The 27,930-nt window shown below is 37.6% G+C and overlaps 1 protein-coding gene across 2 annotated transcripts in view; it reads right to left on the bottom strand.

Moving 5' to 3' along the window:
• Positions 1 to 27,930, bottom strand: part of MYO16 (myosin XVI) — a 702,722-nt gene that overhangs the window by 603,235 nt on the left and 71,557 nt on the right. The window contains exon 1 of one of the 2 annotated variants that reach the window (XM_073014490.1): positions 7,630 to 7,963. The exons of the other annotated variant lie outside the window; for it this stretch is intronic. The gene's annotated coding sequence lies outside the window, so the exon portion shown is untranslated. Of the gene's footprint in view, positions 1 to 7,629; positions 7,964 to 27,930 lie in introns of those variants that run through there. 2 annotated transcript variants of the gene reach the window in all.

Below are 27,930 nucleotides of genomic sequence, written 5' to 3'. Positions count from 1 at the left end.
GATTGTAAGTTTCCTGAGGCCTCCCCAGCCAAGCAGAACTATGAGTCAATTAAATCTTACTTTATATATTACCTGGTCTCAGCTCTTTATTTGTAGCAGTGTAATAGCAGACTAATACAGGCACTCAATATATCTATTGAATGTATTTGTTTGTTATTGATCTAGGATCACTAGTGTTTAAGAAAAAAAAAGATTTGGAAAAGAGTAATGTATTAAGGCTTGACTCAGAGACAGGAAAATAGCATAAGCATATGTGTCAGCTGTAACAGGATGGTTTATTGAACTGCCTTTGTTCATTTAACCTGGTACAATTATAGCCACCAAACTGTTAAATATAGCAAAATACAGATAGTGCTATAAGTGGTAAAATAAGCCATTCAAATGAACTCAGAGTAAGAGAAAATTAATAAGTTCATCCAAAGAAGTTAATCTCATGAATTGAAAGCAAAAAAATTAGCTTAAATTTAAAATGTAAAGACAATGACCTATCCAAACATCAAACATTATCATTAGATAATATATTATTTCAGAGATTTGACATCTAAAATCATAAAAAACCAAACTTGTATATGAAATCGATGAATAACATATTTCAGATTAAGTCTATGAATTTTTTCCCACCTTTGGTTAAATTTAGAAATAAACTATAACTAATTTTAGAGCCAATTAACAATTCAGAACACATGCACTACCTCTATTAGGAAAAGTAGTCAATTTAATGCCTCCAAGATGGATCAAAACATTGTAAGATGATGTCAATGTGTCCAGGATTTTCCTAATTAGCAAAACTGGCTGTTCCCTCTGTCCCTTTATCCCCAACACAATCATGACACACATCGAACCTAATTCTCAGTTGGTTTTTAGGTGAGATATGTGTTTCATGATATCTCAAAATATTCCCTTGGAATATATTTTTTAAAACAAAGAGTAAATCCTTTATAATTCATTTTAGATTTTGAGTCAAAATATTCACTTATTACATACTTTTCAATAGGCTCATTTTTTCACTTTCAAACCGCATACTGCTTAACCAGAGCTTAAATGGAAACTGGACATTTTTCCAGGTTCTTTCTCCAGGAATGTTCCCTCAATTTAGGATATGCTTTTCCATATCTATTCCACTACTTCATAGCAAGTGTTATATTTTCTCTAGTTTTGCTTCTAAATTCAGTAGAAACTTTTTAGTCAATGAGAGAAAACTGCAGGAGTAGAGATGGAAAATGGATTCCATTGGTGGTAGTTTCAAAATGAAGATTCTTCTACAAATATTGAACTATTTTCTGGAGTGAAAATATTCCTCAGTATTGTCCAGAAAATTGCAGGACCAAACCACCTACTTCCAATGTAGCCTTTATTTAATATTTCAAAGTCAAGACAGATTGATTTCTCAAAATCAAGGCTCTAGGCCATAGTTGCAACATAACATGTGAATTTTTCCCCATATTTGGTTATAGTTTAATGTTTTCATTTATTAGTGACATATTCTATGACTGTGTTGGTTTTCAAAAAATTCCCTTGGAAGAAGAAATTAAATTACTGCCAAAACACTTCAAAACTCCTACCAATATCTTAAGAATCTACACATATTCTTTTAAAATCACAATTATATAGAAGATGACTAGCAAAGAGTGCATCAGAGAGGCAAGAGTTAAGGAAAGGAAAAATAGCCTACAAAGAACCAAAGGTGCAAGAGGTCTACATCTTATAAAACCTGATGAAATGCTGTATGCCCGGGTGGGTGGTGCCTCAGTCCAGTCAGGGGCCTAAAAGAGAATGCCTGAGGCCACATGGCTTAAATCACTAACTTGTACTTCTCAGAGTTGTGAGGCTGGAAAGTCCGGGATGAAGGCACAGGCAGGCCTGGTGTCCAGTAATGGAATTATTCTTTGGCTGTTTTTTCATCATATCCTCACATAACAATGAGAGAGAGAAAAAACTCTAGTATGTCTTCTTATAAGGGCACTAATCTCATCATGATGGCTCCACCATTATGACTTCCTCACCTCCCAATGGCCCAACCTCCTAATGTGACCACATTGCGGGTTTCAGTTCAACATACGAATTTGGTTGAGTCGACAGCAGGTTGAAAGAATCGAGAGCACCAATTTCAAAGTCACACTCTCCCAATTTGAGAGGCCTGAGGGGATATTGTACGCTCCTGAACATCTTGGTAAACTGCCTCAAGACAACATAAAGGTCACATAACCAAACACTCAGCAGTGTTCACCCACTGCCTACCTTGCCTTATTCTAAATACAAGGACTAGAAATATGAAGGACTGGGCTCAGGGTGGGATTGGAGGTTGGGACAAAGGTCTGGGATGCAGGTGAATGTGCATAGCCTCTGGGTCCCTAGGATTATCTTATAACTTCTCTGGACACAGCCTCCTCATATACACTGCATGGAAGAATTTAGAATCATCTTGACACTTGAAAAAAAATTACTATGTTGTCATATTTAAAAAGAAAAAAACTGTCTAGTGCACAATCTGAGTTTCAGATGATCATAAAATTTATAGTTCTTTAAGTAGAGAATAATTAATTTGGTTTTCCCCTTTGTTTCCTCTGCATATAATTTTTATATAAATACATATATGTGATTTAAAATTATGTTCCTTCTCATTTTTTTAAATATCTATTGGCATGGAACCTATTGGAAGTTCAAATAATCACTCTGCTGGTGGTGTACAGTTAAAATAAATAACAGGAAATTCTCTAACACGTTTCAGGAAGCTCTCTAATTTTCCACTTTCTCACAACACAGTCCAAATTCCTCAAATACGAGATGTTACTTTTAAAAGCTTAAAATTCAGTGGCGGCGCTCCATGGGACACACATCTGCAAAGGGAAACGATGCATTGAATGAAGCAGACATTCACAGTGATCTCTGTCCACCTTGCAAAAAAAGTGGTCCCTTTGTAAGGCTTTTATATGGGTCAGAACTCCCTACCTGCTGAGTTCAAAGCCACACAAGAAGCCCTCAAGTATAAAGGACCTGGGATTACTTTTTTCTCTCTCTCTTCATATTTCTTTCTATCAAATTAGAAAAAAATCTTCATGAGGAAAAGTGGCATAAAAATAAGCCCATTTTCAATAAGATCTGCTGGAAAATATAAAGTTGAAAAAGCTTATTTACTTTTAAAACACCATAGTAAAATAAATAAATGGTTAGCATTTAAGGCAAGACTGTTATCACTAACAGGTCTGTTATGGGATACATTTACTAAATTTTGCAAAAGCAACCGTAAAATGAAAGAAAAAATAGTGTTCTTGTTCATACCATGGTTGCTAAGTTTCAAAGTATTTTCACTTCAAAGTCCTAGAATTTCTAAGAGAAAGTGAAATAGTTCAGTCATGACACTAGCTCTAGGGTATGGTTTCCCCACCATTTACCTTTTGTTTTTCAGTTTTGCTTCTCTCCTAGGGAACTATTTTTATATGTAGTAAATTCTATAGTAGTAAAAATTTCTAAAGATGATTGATGGAACCTAAAGTCTTCTGAATGTATAAGGGTCAACAGTAGCAGCATTAATAAATACAATGTTAACAAAGGAAAGTTATTGGCTTCTTACAAGGTACTGGACACTATGCTAAGCACCTTTGATGCACTGTGTTATTTCAATGCTCACAGCTCTATGTAGTAGGTAAAATGTTATAATTACCCACATTTCAAACAAGAAGGCTGCAGCTTGGAGAGAAGTTCAGCAAATTAATCAATGCCAATGATCAGTAAATATCAGAGCCAAAGTGCAAACGCAGTTTTGTCTGACATAATCAGAAACTCTTGAGCAATCTTTGTTGATCAAATTTCCCCTACCCTTACACTCTCTCGGGGCAATGTTGGCAAAAGTTTTGCAGCAGAATCAGAGTCCAAGAAAATGTAATCTTAAAAAGTCAAGGATTAGGGTAAATAGGAGTAATTAGAGAAGTACTGCTGACTTTTTTCAGCTGAATAATTGTGTTTGTACAAATAAGTCCTGGGGGTGTGTCTGAAAATACAATGGATGACTGTGCAAATGGATGGCCAAATTACTGGACATGGAATTGAAGAAAATTTTCCTAAACTTTGCATAAAGTCTGCTATGCTCACAAGTGGCCTTTGTGAATGGCTTTTCTGTTGTTTACTTTTCTTTCCATGCCTGTACAAGGGTACAAAGAAAGGACCTCATTTCATGTCCGAACTCTCTCAACCCAAAACTGGGAAAGCATGTGAGTTTTGTGAGACAAACAGAAAATTATAGTAATTGGTGGAGGAGTAATTTAGAGCCAAAAGGAAACATAAAAATTTTTAGCTCCCTAGGAATTCACAGAAACCTCACAGTGGGCATGTGATTTTTTTTATGCATTTGGGATAGCTCTACTTCTTCACTGATTCCAAATTCCAAACATACGGATGCAGTGCTATGATCCAGACACTCTTCTATGTGGTACATATCCTTCTTAGCTATAAGCAGACTGTGACCTATGACTGGTACTTGAATTACAAAGTAACAGCCGAGAGTGAACACAAGCCTTGTTTTTCTAAGGTATTTATGAAAAAGAATACCTACAGAAGCAGAAATAAACCACAGGTAATTTTGTTCAGCACTCCAGTTGTTCATACACATGGATTTCTTGCACTCGATCTCAATCAAAGCAGTTTTATGTTCCAATGAATAAAAACGGTACAAGAAGAGCTCATACCTATCTTTGCAAATCACATAAGAATTCAACACACACTTATTCATTGCTGCCTATTTCATCATTGAAACCATGTTTTTCTATGAACTAGCAAGTCCAGTAACAGAAAGTGGACACTTTCAACTCATAATTGTCAGTAGCAGCAAAAAAACAAACAAAACAAAAAGTCTCAACCTATCACTTGAATAACAACCTTTAAAAATATTGTCCTACCATGGAAAGACAATTCACTTTTGGTTTGTTATATGAATTTGAGGTTTAATTCTTAAAAATATGGAAATAAACATGCACACGTATGTTTATTGCGGCACTATTCACAATAGCAAAGACTTGGAATCGACCAAATGTCCATCAGTGACAGACTGGATTAAGAAAATGTGGCACATATACACCATGGAATACTATGCAGCCATAAAAAAGGATGAGTTCATGTCCTTTGTAGGGACATGGATGCAGCTGAAAACCATCATTCTCAGCAAACTATCGCAAGAACAGAAGACCAAACAGCGCATGTTCTCACTCATAGGTGGGAATTGAACAATGAGATCACTTGGACTCTGGAAGGGGAACATCACACACCGGGGCCTATTATGGGGAAGGTGGAGGGGGGAGGGATGGCATTGGGAGTTATATCTGATGTAAATGATGAGTTGATGGGTGCTGACGAGTTGATGGGTGCAGCACACCAACATGGCACAAGTATACATATGTAACAAACCTGCACGTTGTGCACATGTACCTTGGAACTTAAAGTATAATAAAAAACAAAATAAAATAAAATCTTCCAGATCACTTAATATAAATAAGAATTTTACTATTTCTGTGTTAGAGGTGAGAAGTTTAGTGTTGTCTGTCTGTCTGTCTGTCTCTCTCTCTCTCTCTCTCTCTCACTCCAGTGTTTATTTGTGGAAAGCCATATGCAAATTACTACCACTAGAGTGTCAGCAACTTGAAGGCAGGAATCAGATTTGCTGTGTGATTCATTCTGTGCCCTGTTGCACAATCTCTGGCTCATGGCAGGTGCTGAATAAATATTTGCAGAATAAACAAATGAAAGTAATGCTGATGCTGATCTCTGCCCCCTTTCCCATATGTCTCACTAAAGCAGCTATCTCCAAGGTGCTGGTGATTCACCTTTTCAATACTAATGGTATTTTCAGCAGCGGAGCAGTCATAGATAGGGAATGGTGGACTATTCAACAGGATAATTATTCTAAGGCAACTTCTCACTTGCAATAAGGGCTGGTAAAGAAGGAAAAGTTATCTTTTCTATTATGTATCCCTGTTTATAAACACAAACATAGAGTTACAAGATTATAAATAATATGAATTGGTTTTCCATCTTGAAACCATCCCACAGATATAGAAGACCTTACAATGGTTATGAAACACAACCTAATGTTCTTTACCTTGACCATGACTGCATGAAACCGCCAGTAATCACACATCGGCAACTTTGTATGTTTCAAACTGATCAAAAGCAAGCCACGGCTGATCAAGATTGGAAAGTAGAGGGGAATGGCAGGGCAGGAGAGGGCAGAAGAACTACCAATTGCATTTTATAAAACGAGTTGAGAAATACTGTCTATAGCTGATAGAACAATAAATATAGGCTTAAGGGTTTTGAAGTTACCAAGGTGACGGGAGAAAAACTAAAAGTTACATGTATACATTAAACACAATGGGATGATAGGAGATGGAGAGTGGTGTAGGATGAGCTGAATCCCTATCCATAATAGCAGGATATCAATAAGACAGTATCTAAAAAAAAAAAAAAATTGCAGATTTGCCATATTATTTAGGAATCTGGAGGTAAATCCTTCCAAATCTAAAGACATAAATAGTTAAATGTTTTGCTCTGGGGTGCAAAACTAGGTGAGAATAGTTACGGGGCAAAGAGATTGTAGGTTTTCCTTATGCACCTTCAGTATCATTTGGTTTATTTTAACCATGTGTAGTTATCACTTTGCTATAAATATATATCTTAAGAGAGTAACAAAAATGTCTAACACATGAGTTTGTTGTAAGCATGTAGTGAAATAATGCATATAAAGAATTAATATCTGAATAAAGGAAGCATTCATAAATGATGGCTATTATTTTTTAACTTACAAAATTTTTATTGATGCATAACAGATGTATATAGTTTTGGGGTACATGTGATAATTTAATACATTCATTTAATTTTTACAAATCACTGTACTTGGGATCCATCAATTTAAGTGTCTGTCTTTTCTCTATGCTAGAAATATTTGAATTATTCTCTTCTTTTTTGAAACGTACAGATTATTGTAACCTTAGTCACCCTGCTGATCGAACACTAGGTTTTATTTCTTCTATCAAATGGTAGCAATTGCTTTGTAAAAAAAATATTGTCAAGGTTGAAAAATTCAGACAAACCAGATACACTGTTTCTACCAAAAGTACGTTATGTTTTGTGAAAATATGATATACGCAAAACACATCACATATTGTAAAAAAAGATGTCAGTTTTAATTGTATGACACATACCATACATGCATTTAAAATGTATGTGTATGTGCTCTTGAATAAGAAAAAAATACTATTTTCTATTATGAGCTTCAATCTTAAATTGTACACAAGATTTTGCTAAAACATTTCTACCTGAGAAAATCACTTTTTTGTCTGTTTTTCAAAACTTTTCAATATTTCCTCTTCACTCACGAAGACTTTCAGAATTGGGACTTTTTTTAGCTTTAATTAGAGTTAAAATTTTAAAGAGAATGATTGAATTAGACTGAGCTGAATCTAGCTATCAGAAAGCAAAACAAAAACCAAAGCAAAGAAAAAGGTTTTGATACTGACATATTCACATTTTAAAGTTAAAACAAGGGAACTTAAATTCACTTTAGGAAAAATCAGAGTTAATTCTGCATGGATTTTTCCTGTTCTTCTAAAAGGAAGAGTGAACCAGAGCTGACCCACTTACCACAATGTGGATGAGAGGCTCCAACCAGAAGGAAAATACAACCTTTGGAAATCTCTCCTCTGCTTTCACTGAAAGTCTCTGAGCACAGTTCTGGTCCACGCTCAGAGTCTGACACACCCTCCCCCGTCCCCACCTCTCAACACACACAGCTGATGAGGCCGATTCCTGTAGATCGACTTTAAAAGCAAAAAAGTCATTCCAGAAAACACATTAGCTCAGGTTAACTCAAAGGCAGCCCCAAATTCAGCCCACAGCGGTTGGCTGCTGTCCTTTTATGACTGGAGAGCTGGAGTGCAGCTCTTTAATTAACAGGGAAGCCTTAGCCTGCTCAAGGTAAAAAAAAAAAAAAAAAAAAAAAAAGACTTAATTTCTGAATTTGCATTGAATTCTGACATGTGCACTCCTTTTTATCTGTAAAACCACTCAAAGTCGCCACCACAATGAACGTTAAAATCCACACAATAAAAAAAGTTAAAGGTTTACACAGAAGGACTGGCGTTGAAGTGCGGCAGACAGAAGAGGAGGGTGAAGATCAGCAGTGTTATTTATCGGAGGGATCAGAGGCTGCTTAGGGCCAAGTCCTTGCTTTCTGTCAAAACACTCCCAGCAGGTGGAGAAGGGGCTGAGTGTCTACTGATTAGAGAGCCAAGAGGGACTTGAGCATCTGCAGGGGAGCGGCTGCCTGGGGTATTAGAGACCCGATTAGCCTTCCACTAAAAGAACGGAACTACCTTCACTGAGCTAGTTAATCACTTAGGGATGTAACCTTATACAATATGCAAAACTATTTTTGAAGGAACTTTTTTTTTTTTTTAAACTCAAGAGCAAGCTGTAAGTCAGGCTCTTTATAAAACATATCAGAGTCAGACTCTTCCAGCCATGTGGGTTGGAGAGATTTGACCTCATTCCATTAATCCATTCAATTTTGTGGAATGAATTAAATAAGCCTACTACTACTAAGAAAACTGGAGCAAAACTAATAAAGCCAACATAAACTGCGAATTTCCAGTGTGGATATTCCAGGCTTCTGTGACTGGTCCCTGAAAGAAATCCATATGTATCTATAAAACAATTAGAGCTAATTTAAGAAGAGAGACGCCATGTACAGGAAGAAAAAACTTCCCCACAGAAGTCAAGATTTTGGCATTTTCACTTGAGAGTTCAGACAGTCAAAATACCCATGCAATATGTAGACTGAATATATTTAAGAATTTACAGTCAGGAAAGGAATAAATTTGCTTTTGATATGTATGAGCCAGAATTCACTGTATCTTAACCCTTCAGCAAAAGTTATCCAAAACTGATGATAAAGAGGCAAAAAATTATTCCTCTCCTCAGCTTCAGTGAATCATATCATCAGAGAAACTTCTATTTAGAAGAGTGCTGCTGACGACTGGTTCACACTCATTTCCAATGCAGAGATCCAACAAACGTAGGCCTGAATATTTCTAAGAATGTCACATATCAAGCAGGAAACGGTACAAGACCCGTCATTCGCTCAACAACACTGGGCTGGTGGGGGCTAAAAGAACAGACCCAGCTCCAGGGATTGCCACAAAGCATGCAAAGAAGTTTCCCTGCACAGTGCTTTCGGGATGTCTGAAATTATCCAGCACCAAAGTACCCCATCAGGGGAACTGAGGAATTCCAGCGTAGGTCAATTGAGGCCAATCCTCCAGTATACAATTTCCAAAATATTTGTTAAAAGATGGCAACATAATAGTCACCTGGCTAGGGAGGAGGGCAGCTGGCAGGAGCTAGAATAACCAGCTGGGATTCAAGAAAGACTTATTAGGCAAAGGATGAGGGAAGCAGGCATTGTGAAGGTGGGAAAGAGTGCCAGTGCTCTTCACCAGGACCTGCAGGGACGCCTGAGGCTAAACAAGTTAGGGTTACCATGGCTGCAATGAAGGAGACTGCAGGCAGTGAGGCATTGTGGGGCATCTCAGCAAGAAGGACTTACAGGATGTGGATTTATATTAGGTAATTTTAGAGGGTGTTCGAGGAAGTGGGATCTTCTGTGAGTTGGACGCTGTTGGGACATGGATGAGTTCTAAGATTGTGCCTCATGGTAAATCTTATCTCTAAGGAGTGAGGACAAGAGCCAGGCTAAGGCTGTAATGGGTCAAGAAGCAGCATCACTCAGATTAGTGAGCAAGGGTGTCTTGGGTAGCCGGTGTTTGGGTGGCTTGAATAATGATCACGTTTTGTCTGTGTTCATAGGTTACAGAGGGGTCCTGTTCCATCATGAGCGCAGAGACACCTGGTCTGAGGGTTGAGGTTTGGAAAAACTGTTTATGTTCAGTGGAACACCACGGGCCAGCTGTGTCTGCCAGGTGCACCCTCCTGGGTGTCAGGGGCTGTTCTGCACTTCTCAGAGGACAGCAGGTGAGGCATTATTACCGGGACAGAGGGCGTGACGTCCTAACAGGGCTTGGGAGCGACATAGAAGCCTGGCAGACTCTAAGTGCGACTTCATCATGGGTATCTGAGCTGGAGTGTTGACCTTGGCCTTGGAGAAAGGTGTGTTTAGGGGATTCATAGGTGAGGCTCTCAAACAGGCAGAGCCTGGGGCTAAACGCATCCACACCCTCAGTAGCTGGTCACATCTGTTCATGTCTAGTTTTACAGGTAACAGCTTCCGAATGTCACGGGTTAAGATACATCACTATGTAAACCACAGTCTTTATTTGTCACTTTCAAAATACACAGGCAAATGATTTGTCTGTGGGGCTTCATACTCTGAAGCCCAGACTGCACCGTCCTGCAGTGGGTGGTGTCTCAGGTGCGTCCAGCTGAAGGAAACACTGCAGGCTTGAGAGCAGCTCCTGCCCCTGCTGGCAGCTCCCTCGGGGAACTGATGCCCAGAATCCTTTACCAGAAACCTCTGTTCTGTTGGATTAACCCAACTCCAGCATGCCTTCTGCACCTTTTACACAGCTTAACTCACAGGAGCATTGAAGCCTACGTTTCCATCTTAAATTCCTCTTAGAAGAGCCATTTGAGTATTTTAGTTTATTTTAATGCCACTATGTGTTCATATAAAATTACTGCTAACAAATCTTCCATTTCTGAAGTATGATATTCACCCCCGCATTACTACTCTTCATTTACTCTTCCCTTTCAAGAGAGAAAACAGGTCCCTCATAGATGACATTGAAATGACAGTGCAAGTGTGCATTTCCTGGGACCCAAGGCCCACAAGGTGCTTCCACCTGCACTCACAGGGATGAACACTAGAGAGGCGTTCACCAAACTGTGTGGTGGCAGAGGGAATTTTTTTTGGAAGGAACCACGACTGCAATTTTCTCTGGAGAATAGTACAATGTCCTACAAATTTTAACAATTACTCAAAAATTTATTTCAGGAATTGCATATAATTTTTTTTAATTAGAAAGCAATAATTGCCATCATATACTATTGAGAATGGCCCTGTGCTGGTATCAAAGCTTCTAAGAGAGAATGAATGCCAGCTCCCTAACCATACACACACACACACGTGTACATCAACGCACACAGCCACCCTCACACACACCACACGCACCCCACAAACCCCATATAGCCTCCCACAGCCCCACCTCACTCCACACTCCCTCTTACACAGCTCCACACACCACACACACAGCCCCTCCACACCCCCACACACCACACCTTACCCACCCCACTCCACACTCCCTCTTACACAGCTCCACACACCACACACACTATATAATTAAATTTTTGTATCTTATGTCTTTAAAAGTAGATAAACGCCCTCTATTTTGTATTTTTTTAATCCAAATGTTTCTATTCATAGAGTGCAAATATTGGCAGGTTAGTTGCTTCGTCTCCAAGCTAGAAAAGCTCTCCCGAGCATACCAGGAAAGAGAGACAAGTCAGGGTAAGCTCTTTCTTTTCTTCTCTACACTCAGCCATGTTATACTCAAAGTCAGGACTTTTTCCAAATTTGCTAGAAAAAGACAGAATCAAGAGCCAAATAAAAGCCTATTTAACTTCTTTTTATTTGAAACTTCAAAGTAGGTCATTTACACAGTGAAAAGGACAAGGAAGAAAAGAGAGAAAACAGTTAACATAAAAATGAAGGCTCAACAACAGTAAAACCCTATTTCAAATACTTTTTTTTTCTAAAGCACATTGTCCACTATTGTTAGGAAAAATAAGTCATGAAATTGATTTTTGTTATGTTTCCTTCCAATCATTATGAAAAGCCATTGACTGTAAGCTAAAAATGGAAAAGAAAGAAGAAAAGAACCAAAGCCTGGCACTCAAAATGAAAGGATGGAGACATTAACCATTTATGAGCCTGATTTTTTTTTTTTTTTTTTTTAAAGAGCAAGTGAATTATTATTGTGTGTTGAACTCAATTTTCAACTAGATTTTCAATGAAACCCTGAATGCTCCTCTTCTATGTTTAGGAAAAACTTGTGTTTTTAACAACTAACTCCATTTCTGGGAGACTGAAGCTCTTACACATCTTACAAATTATTTTCTTGGCTACAGCAAACAAGATCACCCCTGGAGTGCCTCCTGATGCCCTGGAGGCAGGACAGACTCCGGGGAGTCACCTGGTGATCTTGTTCAAATGCAAGTAAGAGTCAGGAGATCAGGTAAGGGACTTGAGACTTTTTCTAAGGATGCAAGGCTGGGGACCACAAGGGATTAGAAAGCTGCATTAAATTTCAGCAGCCCACCCATGACCTACTCCCAGAAACTCTGTTACGTTTGTGTGTCACAAGGACTGAACTTCTTTGGCTTTAGTACATTCCACAAAGAATCATAATGCACTGTATTAATTTCCTAGGACTGCCATGACTGTAACACAAACATGGTGGCTTACAACAGCAGAACTATATTTCCTCATAGTACTGGAGGCTGCATCTCTGAAATCAAGGGGTTGAGGTTGTGCTCCTGAAGGCTCTAAGAAAAAGTTCTACCTCTCCTCTTCCAGTTTCCGGTGGTGGCCGGCACTCCTTGGTGTTCTACAACTTGTGGATACATCACTACCATCTCCACCTCCGTCTTCACAAAGCCTTCTCTCTTTTGTGTCTTTTGTACCCTTGGGTCTTCACATGGTATTTTCTCTGTGTGTGTGTCTGTGTCCAAACTCCCCTCCTCTCATAAGAACATCAGTCACTGGCTTAGGGCCCACCCTATTCCAGTATGACTTGATCTTAACTAGATTACATCTGCAAAGGCCCTGTTTCCAAATAAGGTCACGTTTGCAGGTCTCATGGATTACAGGTTCAACATATCTTTCTGGGGACACAGTTCAACCCAAAATGTGCACAGCAAAGTTTGGCATCCACTGAGACAGTAGTTCTTCATACTGACTGCTCTTTAGAATCACCAGAGGAACTCAAAATTATATCAATACTCAGCTACAACCAATTAAATCTGATTCTAGGCTTAAATTCAGGCAGTACTCTTCTTTAAAACCTCCCAAGTAATTCTAGTGCATACCAAGGTTTGGGAACCACAGCACAGCATAAGACTCGGATTTTACAGACTTTGGTGAATATGTGTAGTATTTCTAAATGGAATGTCTGCTTTCTTAGTATGCAAATAAACTGGTAATTTAATCTATGCTGGAAATATGCTGTTTAGAAAACAGGATTTTGATAATTGTTTTCAAGAAACCAAAAGTTTCTTCTCAGTGAGATGATTTTAAAAATTTGATACTTTAAAAAAGGAGTATAATATGGATTATGAAATATTTATTCATATATATATATATATATATATCACTGCACACATTTAGAAATAAAGGCAAAGGGTTAAAGAGGAAAGTACATATGAAAGAATTAAACTGAGGAAATTTGAGCCAGAAAAGTCAATCAGAATAAATTAATGACATCTTAACACTTCTCTTAAGATTTGCCCATGATGATATATGTGTAATTTTGTCCAAAGGAACTAGAAAATCGAACTGTTTTTGAACTATTCTCTCCAATTGCCACCGATTTTCCAGACACACGATTCCAGGAAACATTTGCTAATGGTCTCTAAATTTTTCAAATAGATCGATGCCACTACTTGCTTGAGAGAGAGAGACAGACAGACAGCAAGGGGGATAGAGAGAAGACAATAATGAGGTGTTCAATATTATATGGTCATACCTGGAGCCCTAAACAAGACTTCGGAAAAGGTAAAATAAGTAATATTGGGGCATCAGATGTCATTTTCTTTTTTGGATTGAAGACAGTTCTGCATTGGTATTTGCTTTGTTGTGACAGTGATTACTGGCTAAACAGTAATAACAATTTCATGAAACAATAAATTTCACTGTGTTTATTACAATATAGTGTAAAGTAGGGAGCTAAATAAATACTGGTATTTTATAATCCAGGGGAAAAGAAACCCCATTAATGAAAACATCCAGGGCTATACTGAGAAATATAGCATAATAAAATATGAGAAGTTAAACAGTAATATGAAAATATACCAAAACACAGCAATCAGGTAAACAATGATAAATAGATCATAAAATCTGTTCAGTAGGAAAAGGTAAGGATAAAGAAGTCAACATGTGCTTTATGTAAAACTAAGACATAATTTATCATCCAAACCAGGGTCTTTGAGAAAAAATAAGTTGCTATTGAAAATTATTCCAGCAAAATAGGTGTAAGCAGAGACTGTTCCCAGCCACTATGAATTTAGTCCACCCCACCACTGCTCTCAGCTCACCTTTGCCTGTGCAATTGCTTTAGCCCTGGAAATACCATTCTAATGTCTTTTCCATGATCAAATAGGAAGGAGTACTCATTTATTCAACACCGATTCCAATGTGTTGTACACACAGTCCACAAATACTCAGTGGTTATTAAGAATAAAAACAGGCTAAAACTATACTGCAGTAAAAATCAGCCCCCAAATCTCAGTGGCTGAAAACAAAGTATATTTATCTCTCAGGTTGCCTGCCCACCGTGGGTAGGCAGGGTCTCTGTTCAGCCTAGTCTTGAACTTTGGCAATCGTGGAACCCGAGGAAAAGGAGAGGATGTCCAAGGTCTCTCACCAACAGTGCGTGTCATGCCTTGGCAATGACACATAGCAAATTCTTTCATATCCAATTCACCATTACTAATCACACAGCACCACTCAACCATGAAAAGACTAGCAAACGCAATCCTACCTAAGTTCTGAAAGGGGTAAGTGGAAATATTTGCAAGTATAATGAATGTTTACCATAAAAATAACTTCATAACTCAATATCTTCTGGAACCTGGCTCTTAGTAAATACCTCCCTTGGTATTTTTCCTTTTCTATTTTCAGGAGGGAAAGTCTATTAAAAACTGTTTCTAAATCTCCTCTTGGTTTAAAAGATGCTGCAGAGGAAACCATGTTTTACGTATGCCCCACTTTCCATACTACTCTCTCTACCTAGCGCTGAGCAAGTAATGATGCAGGTTGTTGGCACAGTCTCTGTGACCAGCACAGCGTAGGAAATAGCCACATTTGTCAAAGTACAAGTAAGGGAAACTTCCCTTTCCCACATAGGCAGTGTTGATTGTGACATACAAATATAGTTTCTTTCAAGACACAGAAATACCAGTAGATTGCAGTTAATATTCTGACAAGTAGAGGGCCCACACAAAATTCAATATATTGGATGATCTCTATAACATTAACTGAATATGTGTTGATAATTTTAAAAACTCTGAAAAAATATTTCAAAGGGTGTTATTCCTAAGAAATAGTATTAGAGTCCATTTTTTAAAACATATTTCCTTATTTAGATATTTTCTTTGTTTTCCAGATACTCTGCAGTAAACTTGCATTACATTTGCAAACAGAAAAAGATATTATTTTGGAGAAAAGGAACTAAGTGCTTCATGTAATGGCTATATTCAGGTATATTTGTCTTTTCTGAGAAGGTAACATATAACTCGGATGCTAGCTTCTCTCACCGATGTATTGTAACTTTAGGTTGCTCTTAGAACATCACTTGATTGTATGACTATAATAAGCTGGTGTTTTAGAAGTAGAGTTTGATGCCTTGGGCAGTCATTCCCCTCCTTGAGGAGAATCTTCATGTGAAAAATGTTGGTTATTTATGTATAATGTTATGTGGTGGAAAAATATTACATATGAATTTTTCTTCTCAGTGGTGCCAAAAATGAACAAATGCTAACCTCATCCTATACTCTTTCATAAAATATACCTTGTCAATCTCAATTAAAATCATATTCCTTATTTATAGGATATCAGAATTTGTTGCTAAAACTTGCTGTTGAATTCAAACTGTGAATAACATTTCTGACATAACATTGTTTGGTAGTTTAAGGTGGTGAAATATCATATGGCCCCTGATGATGAAACTAGCCCAGTTTTCTCATAGAACTGATGCTTATGGTTCCTTTGAAATAAACATAGAAATTGACACTCCTAGCCTTAAAACATGAGACACTTACAGTTGTCTTATCTAAATTCCTTTCTCAGAAAACCAGCATTCCACCCAGATAATATCAAGGAGCTGAAACCCAGAAAATCACTGCATCTGGACAATGAGATGCCAGATTCCTCACCGTCATGGTCAGAATCGCTTAACTGACCACCTGCTTCCTGTTGACCAACTCCTCTTCCTTACCGCTCCTTAATTCCTGTTTTCCCACACAAGGTTACATTTCTTCCCTGCTATATAAACCCCTAATTTCAGTCAGTGGGGGAGATGGGTTTGAGACTGATCTCCCATCTCCTCGGCTGCAACACCCAATAAAGCCTTCGTCCTTAGCAATACCTGCTGTCTCAGTGATTGGCTTTCTGTGCAGCAAGCTGCAGAATCCAGAGTGAACTCCTGGTGTTTTTGGTAACAAAGAAAACTCCTGTCTTCAAATTTCCTGTGGATCTCATTGGAAAGATAGGAAAATAGGCGCTTTTCAGAATACTGTGGAACAATAATGCAATCACAGGGTATAAAGGGTACTTATAGAAATTGAAAGTAACTCCAGGCTGAGGAGTTAAAGACAGACAAGCTGGAGCACAAGTCGTTGTCTGCTCTGAGATTCAGTATAAGAATTCTGCCACTTGTTAAATCATAATAACCAGTATCTCTTACCTGAATTTGGCAGTTGCTTTACTCCACCCTTTTCTAAAGTACCTGACCCATTTTTCACCTACATGACATTTGATGCTTAAAAGGATTACCTTGAATAGACAAATACAGCCCCTTAAAAGTGACCACTTTGTATCTGCCCTGCAGTGACGTGCCTTTATCTCCAGGGAAGGAGTTGAGATTCAATTAGCAGCAATAAAAATCTCTAGACGCTGTTTTTCTTTGGATACACTACTTAGCATATCTGAACCTCAGCCTACCAAATGGACCTTCAGTAGTACCCAGCCCATTTTAAATATTTGTTTAAATTTAAAATATTATGAAGATGAGGGAAGGTTCTGAAGAAAAATATTTTTTTAAAAAATAGTCAAATAAGGATATTTCATACATAAAGGTGATTTCTCCATATTCAGTGTAAAATTATCATTTATAAACATTATTTGTTCATATTAATTCAGCCAAAATCTGTGTATTTTTCTTGGATTCATTTATTTTAAGTTAGTATGTTTTTCTAATGATCTCTTCTTTTTTATCTGGAAAACGTGTGTATATGTGTGTGTGTGTTATGTGTAAATTACATGAATGTATATAATGTATGCATCTCATAAATATAATACCATTTAAAATTATTAATGCTAATTGTATGGCTACTCTGTGTCAAGATCTATTCTAAAAACATTTATGTGGTAACTTATTGAAACTTCTAGTAATTCATCCATCTTAGTTTTCAGATCAAATCTTGGGGAGGTTAAAGTATTTTGCTAAAGAGTGAACATTGTAATAAATAGCAAACGAGTTATTTCTCCATCCTTTAATTTCTTATAATTTTGGAAAACCATTATTTATATTTTTATCTACATATAAAATGAGGACTAAGCTCTGATTTTGTATCTTGCCCAAATTCCTACCTAAGGGGTCTAGGGAGTCATGCCCTATAAATCACAAATTCTCATCAGGTGGGTTTTATTTGACCCTATATATTGTGACTTACTTTTCAATCTGACTCTGGCATGACATTATGAGACAAGGAAAAAAATATTTAACCCCAAAATATATTTCCTTGCCATATCTTGAAATTGCGCTGCAAAGTCTCTTGGGGGAAAAATCCACATTCTATAGAGAATCCCTTTCCCCCTTTGTTTTCCTTCCTTTCTTTCCAGATCCAGGAGATTATCGATTAAGAGCCAGGCACCCTTTTAGGTCTGATAAGAAACAATTTACAACCTGCTCTCTCTGAGGTCTGCTGAGAGCTCCCTCTGCACAATAAAACTTGGTCTCCACAATCCTTTATCTTTATCCTGAACATTCCTTTCTATGGATCCCAGATCTTTAGACAAACTCAACTGTGAACCAGAAAATGTTTAAATTTACCTATAGCCTAGAAGCCGCCTCTTTGAGTTGTCTCACCTTTCTGAACCAAACTAATGTATTTCTTAAGTGTATTTGATGTCTCATGCCTTGCTAAAATATAGAAAACCAAGCTGTATCCTAGCCACCTTGGGTGCATGTTCTCAGGACCTCCTGAGGGCTGTGTCATGGGCCATGGTTACTCATATTTGGCTCAGAATAAATCTCTTAAAATATTTTACAGAGTTTGACTCTTCTGTCAACTAAATCTAAGAGTAAATAAATACAATGAATGATAGTACTTAGAATATCTTCCCAATGATTCACTATTGCTCTCAGCTACAAAAGAAAATAAGATGTTACTCAAAACTAAATTACACTTTTGTTATGGGCCTAAAAAGAGGAAAGCCATTGAATTTCTAACTTTGTCTTAATCATATTGGCAAATTATACTTCTATTGGGCCAACTCTAAGATCAGATTTCAATTTATAATTATTCTGTAAAAATACAACTTTAAAGGTATTAAATCTAATTATGTATAATGGTAGTAATTGTTGTACATCACAATATTTGGCCCAAAGTTGCTCTAACAGACATGTACCTGATTTTATAAATCAGGCACAGAAAAACAGGTATCTCATGTTCTTACTCATACGTGGGAACTAAAAAAGTGTAACTTATGGAGGTAAAGAGTAGAATGTTGGCTCCTGGAGGCTGACAGGGGCACAAGGGAAGGAGATGAAGAGAGGCTGGTTACTGGGCACAAACATACAGTGAGATGGAAGGAATGAGTTCTGGTGTTCTACAGCACAGTAGAGTAACTATAGTTAATAATAAATTATTGTATATTTCAAAATAATTATAAGAAAGATTTGGAAGTTTCCCAACACAAAGAAAGATAAAATGTTTGAGGTAATGGATATTCCAACTACCCTGATTACACATTGTATGTATGTGTCAAAACATCACATGTACGCCATAAATGTGTGCAATTTTTATGTATCAGTAAAAATACCTGATTTCAATAGCGTTTGACCAGAAATCATAGACAAGGCAAATAACTTTCTCCAATTACTTACATTAAAATTGGTTCAAAGACTACTTTAGGCCGGGCGCGCTGGCTCACGCCTGTAATCCCAGCACTTTGGGAGGCCGAGGCGGGTGGATCACGAGGTCAGGAAATCGAGACCATCCTGGCTAACACAGTGAAACCCCGTTTCTACTAAAAATACAAAAAAATTACTCGGGCTTGGTACGGGCGCCTGTGGTCCCAGCTGCTCGGGAGGCTGAGGAAGGAAAATGGCGGGAACCCGGGAGGCGGAGCTTGCAGTGAGCCGAGATCGCGCCACCGCACTCCAGCCTGGGCGGCAGAGCGAGACTCTGTTTCAAAAAAAAAAAAAAAAACTACTTTAACGAGTAAATTTCAAAGATACACTCCTAGCTTTGAATTCTTAGTTTTTAATCTTTTGATAATGTATTTTCAAAAGAGTTTTAAAAGACTGCGTGGGTAGGCACTAGAAAGTTAGGAGTTATTGTTTTCTGCCTGATGACACCGAAGGTGGATTTAATTCCTTCATTTTGCTTATCTTGCTTTGCAAATATTCTACCTTGTGCCAGAATCAGCTTTGTAACTTAGAAAAATCACTGAGTAATACAAAATTCAAACATGAGCAAATTATTATCATTCATCATTCCAGCCCTTTGTCAATGGATGCGTTGAAATCCCCTCCCAGAATTACCCAGATAAATGCAATAATACATGCTATGATTTCATTTCAAATAATTCTACAATTATTAAAAATAATATATCACTGGATTATAATATTCCAGGTCCTCTATGCATACTTGTGGCATTCCTACTAATCAAAATATGAGGTTTAGCAATGTACTAAAATATTCCATTTTAGCAACCCAAAAGCATATTAGAATCATGTACGAGGGAAGCTTTTCTAAGTAAAGTCTCTTCTAGCACCCTTTGTATCCGAATGCAGGAATTCTGCATGGATAATGCCATCAATGCTGTCAACTTGATGCATGAGTCTTTATTCTGTCCCCAGCGTGATTTACGGATATGTTCCCAAAGGTGGTTTTAATATCACATCCTGAGTACCTTCGTTAATCAAAAATATAAAGAAAATAAATGTGTACAAAAGAATTCTACATAGCTTGTTTTCTTAAGTAGAAATGAAAACAAGCTAATCATTATTGCTCCTATCATTTTATATAAACTGTAACAGCCAAAATGCATACCATGTAATGTTATAAATCTATAAATATATTACTTCTCTTTGATATAATCTATTTTTAAATATTCTAATATTTACTCATAAACTTTGTTGCATTCTCTGAATCTAAAATATCAATGCTAAAGTTGAATATTATAATAATATTATAATTTTGTGACTTTAAATTGATTTTCCATTCATAACCCCATTCGGGGTGAATGACCCTTTAATCCTCAGAGGTCAGCAAAGAAGATAACACTTTTATCATTCTCCACCTTCCAGGAGTATTTGGAAACTTTTAAACAATAACCCAGCCCATGTGCCTTAACACTTCCTAACTGCAATACTTTGTCTTCCTTTTGTGAGACAGGGTCTTCATCTTCATCCCAAACTCCACCCCCATTTCCAAAACACACAGCCACAGCCTTGATCTGTCCGATCCCTTCTCACATATACAGTCTTCTCAAGATTCAACTCAATCTTCACCTAACATGGAAGCCATTTCCAAAAAAGACACAAGAACATTTGGTAATTGCCCTGTTTTCTCTTCCTGCAGCACTGCTTCCGGGAACTTACACTATGAATTGAAATACTCTGCTTAGATATCTTTCTTGTTCCCCTGGCTGGGTTTGGGTGTGCTGGGTGCTCAGTTGGGTTGTGCCACCTGACACTCTTGGTCAGGTTTCGAAGTGTGTGTATTTTTATTTTGTGTTTCCATTACCTGAGAGAATGTGTCATATGGAACGGACTGAACACATACGTATGGAGCTGAGCAGACTTGTCTCAAACCGAGATGTAAAGTCAAGAGGAAAAAAAACATAAATGACTTGGTGGTGTTTCATCATCCAACTCGATATGCTTTCACAGAACCCCCATTACCTCTGTGAACCTGAAACAGTCATAAACTGTCAAGGGAAGGTCTCAAAAATCAAACAATCATGATGAAAAGTACTGGGGAATCTGAACTAATTTACATAAAAATATTTTCAATTAGAAAAATCTTCATATTTCTGCAAAATGGCTTTAATGATATATAGAAAACACATTATTGAATGTACCTAAATAATCCACACTCTCTCAAATGAAGCAATGAATATACTAACAAACACATTGGGAATGCTGTAAAAATCCAAATTGTTTCACTGGTTTCTAACATTTCTAACAGGGCTGACAAACTTCCCCTCCTTTTTTTTTTTTTTTTTTTTTTTTTTTTGAGACAGAGTTTCCCTTCTGTTGCCCAGGCTATAGTGCAATGGTGCGATCTAAGCTCACTGCAACCTCCTGGGTTCAAGTGATTCTCCTGCCTCAGTCTCCCAAGTAGCTGAAATTACAGGTGCCCACCACCATGCCCGGCTAATTTTTGTATTTTTAGTAGAGGTGGGGTTTCACCATGTTGCCCACGCTGGTCTCAAACTTTTGACCTCAGGTGATCCACCTGCCTCCATCTCCCAAAGTGCTGGGATTACAGGCATGAGCCACTGCACCTGGCCACTTCCCATACTTTGTAACATTGCCTAGGGCCATCCAATGAGAAAGGGTAGGAATACAGTAAACCCTAATGAAACCACAATGAAGAGAAATACAGGCAAGATACAAAAAAGAAAAAATAAAGGCAAGAAGAAGGTGAGGGATATTAGTAGAAAAAAAGAAGAAGATACCTCAATTGTTAGAGAACATCCTTGAAAAAGAATTAGACAGTAATAGAGTTTGAATGTTCAATGTAGCTTGCATATTACATGTCTATATCATCTGGGTATGATTTAAGATTCTGACAGTCAAAAATGATTTCCACCTGGAATCTCTAATCATATTCACATTACCAGGATATGGTTCTACATTTAGAAATTCTGTATTAGGTAACATACTTTGTTCTTTTTGCTATATGATTTTAGTGAATCATAAATCATCTTAATAAGTTCTCATCTCGCTTTTCACTTTTCTAAAATGGGTACTCAAAAAAGAATATCCTAAAATGTTTACATGTACTGTATTAATCATATGCACGCACGTGTCAGCATGTATTCATTCAATGTATTTGAAGTTAATGTAATTAAATCACCATTCATATCTTCTTCCATACAGAAGAAGAAAACATAATTTTACTTTTCATTATAGAAAGAAACATGCTTGTTGAAGGCTTATAAAACAATTAATGTACTTTCATTTTTCTCAATATTCTTAGACTACATTCAGTCTAAGTGTTACATGTATTTACATATGTTATTTTCTGAATTGCTAAATTATGCAAAACAAGTAGCTACTCTCCAAGTTTTCAACTGACCTCTATTTACTGACTGTCCTCCAGTCCCACTGTAAAATACTCTGAGCAGTGTGAGTGACATCCCAGCACAGACAGGCACTGGGCTCATCTCCCGTCGAATGGGGCATTCCACTTCCACCTGTAGAGATGTGAGCTTACCAAGAGTGCACTCTCCCGTAGTCCCAAACATGGATATGCCAGTTTTACTTGTTATAGTTTAAATTTAAATAAATACACAGATAAATTGAGTGCACAAAGAGAGAGTGGTTACTAGGAACAAACATGTATATGCCAATTTTACTTGTTATAGTTTAAATTTAACCAAATAGATAAATTGAGTGTGAAAAGAGAGAGTTGTTATTAGGAATACTAAAATTAATTCTTTGTAAACACTAAGTGGCTTAAAAGAACTGTCCAATTAGTTGGAGAATAAACAACTTTCAATGTTTGAGGTTGGTAAATCGAGGAAAACCTAGCACGATTCTGCACTCAAATTGTTGCACATGTATCTTTTGGTTCTAAGTTACCCTGAAGAATTTTAAGCATAGAAATCTCAAGGTTTGCAATACGGGTATGATTCAGTAAAGAAAGACACTGGACCTCTAATCTGTAGATGTTTATCCAGGGATGCTGTATATCAAAACGTTCCTGTTTATGTTCACATTTAAGTATTTCAGTATGTGTAAACCATGGCATTAATTAGAACTCTTTTATTGACTTTATTTTTTAAATTTATTTTTATCATCTATATTTTTAAGTCTCAAACACTGATTTATTATGTATTTTAATTGTATTATTTTCCACTCAGGAAAATGTAGTCAATTAGTCAATGTCATAGGAATCCCTGGATCTATAAATTATCGTGAATTTCAAAATACCTGATCACAAACCACCTAACTCCAAATGGTTTCTTACTTAACAAATAGCAGTCTTTGTAAATAGCAGTTTGAAATATTATTTAGGAAGTAGCCAGCTACATGTATTAATGAAAATGCCCAAACAATAGGCATGGCTCTTCATTTTTCTACAGAATTATCTTAATTTGGAGATACCAAAAAAAAAAAAAAAAAAAAGAAGAAGAAAAGAAAAGAAAGCTTGCCTTGGCCGGCCATGGCTGCTCACGCCTGTATCACAGCACTTTGGGAGGTCGAGGCAGGTGGATCACGAGGTCAGGAGTTTGAGACCAGCCTGGCCAACATGGTGAAACCCCATTTCTACTAAAAATACAAAAACTAGCTGGGTGTGGTGGAGTGCGCCTATAATCCCAGCTACTCAGGAGGCTGAGGCAGGAGAATTGCTTGAACTCAGAAGGCAGAGGTTGCAGTGAGCAGAGATTGCGCCACTGCACACTAGCCTGAGTGACAGATCGAGACTCCGTCTCAAAACAAAACAAAAAAAACTTGCCTTTAGCATTTATAGAAATTCAATGATCAGCATTAATTCTTCAGACCTAAATGCATTCAAACGGATTTCTCTTCCAGGCTCTAACTCAATCATCTTTGGGATGATCCTTCTAGATACTAAACTTCTAACAGCTTTTCATTTTAGTTACTGAGTTTATTGCAAAGGCAATGGTGACTGGTGGGAAAACTGGAAGAGACTGAGGCAAAAGATACAAGTTACTTCCACATTGGTAAGGAAACACAACCTTAACTACAAATAACTACACAGGGCGTGGGCCACCACTCTGCCCAAGTTTCCACAGAGGCCAAGCAGCCTCTGAAGATGTCATTGGTCTTTCTACCCCAACATCCCCTACAAAGAAAAAATATCATATTATTAACCCCTTTCAAATTTTCCATGGTCCTAAATACAATAAGACTTTAAATATATAATTTCCTAGCCATTATATTTACAGTATTCTGACACTCGAATATAAATGTATATATAAAATAAATATGTATTTATTATATAATAATAAATATATATAATAATGCATAAATACATAATACATATAATTATAATATATAATAAATATATATGTGAGCAGAAAATATATTGCCAATAATTATTACAATCCACATGCAGTCCATAGTTACAAACATACCACAAGACCAATTAGAAAGTAAAGGACCTGGGGATGTGAAAATGTCACAATGCTCTTAGCAATGTGTATCTCAACCAATAGTACCCGTATTCTGAAGTTGAACATGAGAAATGTGTGGGCATCGGGATGCCAGGGTTTTTTTCCAGCCAGACATCCCAGTGGGGAAGATGAGGCACGGAGGGAAGAGTGGGACCCCTGGGAAGGACACTGGCGGCTTTCTTCAAAAGGAGAGTCTTTATAAATACACAGCACCCACCAAACAAAAAGGGATGTGGAATCCTGGGTCAGATGACTTGTTTATAACATGCCTTTTCTAAGCGGTCATTTCTAGTCTTAAAGTCCTCAAATGGGCATCTGGCACTGCCATTACCTCTATATTTAATTTTGCATAATTGTTCCCATTTGGATTTAAAATAGGAACTGTGAAATGGATTGCAATTAGATATTTTGTTATATAAACATGTTTCTCATTATCTGGTTTTCACTATTCAAATGGCAGTTTACATAACATTTTTAGTATTTTAATTATTGAATTAAACATGGGAAAAGCCTACACAGATTTCCCAGTTACACAAAGTCATTTCAGGCAAATGCACAAACTCTGGCAACTGATGGCTGCTATTTATGTGTCAAATAAATATTAAGTCAAATACTTACCTTAAAGCCAAGTTTAATATTGGTAACTTCTTCTCAAGCCAGGTACAAACAAAGGAATAGAAGTAATTTAATCCTGAAAATTTCATTTTGCAGATCTGCTTAAAAACTAATTTTTTGATCAAAACATTAAAAGGAGCACAAAATATATACTTCCTTAGTAAAGGGATAAAAGATCACTAATTGGGCTATTTTACTCAAATAAAACTCCTCAAGTAGAATGAAAATAGAATTAGATGAATAGAAGGAGATATCGGGGTGGGGGTAACAGGGGCAAGTTTGGGGATTTTTGTAAATACATGGATACATAGTTTTCTTGTTAATTAGTCATCTAAAAAACTGTTATTAAATACCTTCTCAATAAAAGACTTCTGGATCAACTTTCCCAAGCTCAAAAATGATTACAATGTAAATGGGACTACAACAATATCTTGGAATCAGTGCGAAGTGTCTGACAACTTTAACACCAAGTGAGGGAGAGAAAACAGTTTCAGGAGTAGATATTAAAAGCGATCATGTAGCACACAGAGGGTTGGAAGCATTCCGGGATGAATGGGACGTGAGTAAGACCTTGAAGGGCAGGGCAGGACTGATGCTGGTAGGAAGAGTTGGACGTAGTGTTCTAGATGGAGGAGAGAGGCAGAAACTAAAGGCATGAAGGCAGGAAGACAATAAACCAGATGACGCTGTGCTGGTGCCCGGTGCTGGAGCACAGCGAGAGCTTCTACCATGTGTATTCTATGCCCACAACAACATGGTAAGGAGACCTCTCATTATCCTCATCCTATGTATGACACATTGAGGCTCTCTAATAGCCAGATTTGGCCATCTGCCTTGAGAATCCACCCTTAGCCATTCCCTCCTCTAAGTCACTACTCTCCTGAAGGCATACTCCAAGGACAGGTTAACTACATCAATGTGGCATTTCTCACTCATTTTTGTATAGCTATTAAAAGTTAGTGAGATGTCACATTGCATTAAACAAAAAATGACCAAACGCCTCAGGAAAAGGACAATTCAAGAAAACTGTACGGTGGGGAATTTTAGAAAAAGTGAATCAAATGAAAAGGCACTGCAAGCTGGGCACAGTGGCTGTCACCTGTAATCCCAACACTTTGGGAGGCTGAGGCAGGAGGAACGCTTGAGGACAGGAGTGCAAGACCAGCCTGGGCAACATAGCAGGCCCTGTCTCTATACAAAATTTAAAAATTAGCCAGATGTGGTGATGCATGCCTGTAGTCCCAGCTACTCAGGAGGCTGAGGAGGAAGGATCATTTAAGCCCCGGAGCTCAGGGCTGCAGTGAACCATGATTGCACCACTGCACTCCAGCCTGGACAACACAGCGAGATCCTGTCTCAAAAAAAAAAAAAAAAAAAACTAAAAAAAAGAAAGAAAAAACTAAAAAAGAAAGAAAAAATAAAAAACTGCAAAGTTCACTGGGAATTCAACTTAAAGCTGAAATGCCCCTAAAATTACTAAAAATATGTTACGGTCAATTTTGCCAAAAGGACAATAACTTTTATATTCCTAGTCCAATGGATTATTTGAATAACATCTCTTATAACTAAGAGCAGTTACTTTCAAAATCAAAAAGAATTAGCTAAAACATGTTTTTCAGATAGCATAGATCCTTCCATTTTGTGTGTCGAACAAATAACAATGCTTTGTATAATTACTATTGTTTTCCACCCCACATTTTACTCTTCCATTTTACTCCTTCAGTTCATAGCAGAAGACAATATTACCAGCTGGTTGTTCCTCAGTGTGACAGTGACCAATGCACTAACTCTCAGGCTTCAGTCCTTCCCAAAAGAACCTTACAATGTGGAAGTCCCCCACGAGCAGAGCTGCATTCAAAAGACTGCAGTGGCTGAGGATTCCTCCTTCTAGGAGCCAGGATTCATTCTAAGTTCAATATGCAGAATTTCCACATCTGCCCTGTCTCTAGTGCTGCATCTGCCATCTGTTTCATTATCGTGCGTGCTCATATGTGTAAGTCCTTTCTATAGTTTTGGCACTTGGCTTACCAGCTTTTCTGAGCATGACCTACATGTTCAAATCCGGTCTCCAGACTTGCCTTTTTCTTTAGTCTTAGGGTGCTAGCCCTGAGCACTTGACAATCAGCTTTTTGACCTTGCCTTTCTCTACTCCTTCCAGCCCCAGCTGATTTGATATTAGACATCTTATAGGCCCTCAGTTGATGAGACTTGAAAGGGTCTGGCTAGAAGGATTTAAACTCTGTGGCATATCCATTCACCTGCTGGAAATGAGGTTGGAATCCTTCTGCAACACCTGCACTTCCTAAGGTATTATTAGCCTTTCCGGGTACAGGGCTGGGAAAGACAGAATTTACCAGAACGTAGGCACCACACCATGTCCAGAAACACTGAACAAAGAAAAGAAATGTATACGTGGGCGGGCAGGGGACCATTTCATACATTTGTAACCAAAGTGAAAGCAGAATACCAATAACTGGTAAAACTCACATCAAAAGGACATAGGGTGGTATTGGCAAGGAAGAGGAAATTTCAGAAGAGAGTTTATTAGGAGAAAACCACTAGTGTGCTGTGGGTCTGTGCCTCTCTCCCCCAAGGGAGAAGGGTTCAAAGGGATTTTGTGGGACCGAGAGCTTGTTGTATTTCACATAGTTAACGGGTGTTGGGGCTCAGGCTTGGCTTTTCATTTAGCCATCTAGAGTGCAGAAAAGGACTATCTG

This window comes from Chlorocebus sabaeus, chromosome 3, assembly GCF_047675955.1.
Source record: "Chlorocebus sabaeus isolate Y175 chromosome 3, mChlSab1.0.hap1, whole genome shotgun sequence".
NCBI lineage: Eukaryota > Metazoa > Chordata > Mammalia > Primates > Cercopithecidae > Chlorocebus > Chlorocebus sabaeus.
The sequence above is the reverse complement of the archived record's forward strand: the minus strand, read 5'-3'. Positions and strand labels throughout refer to the sequence as shown.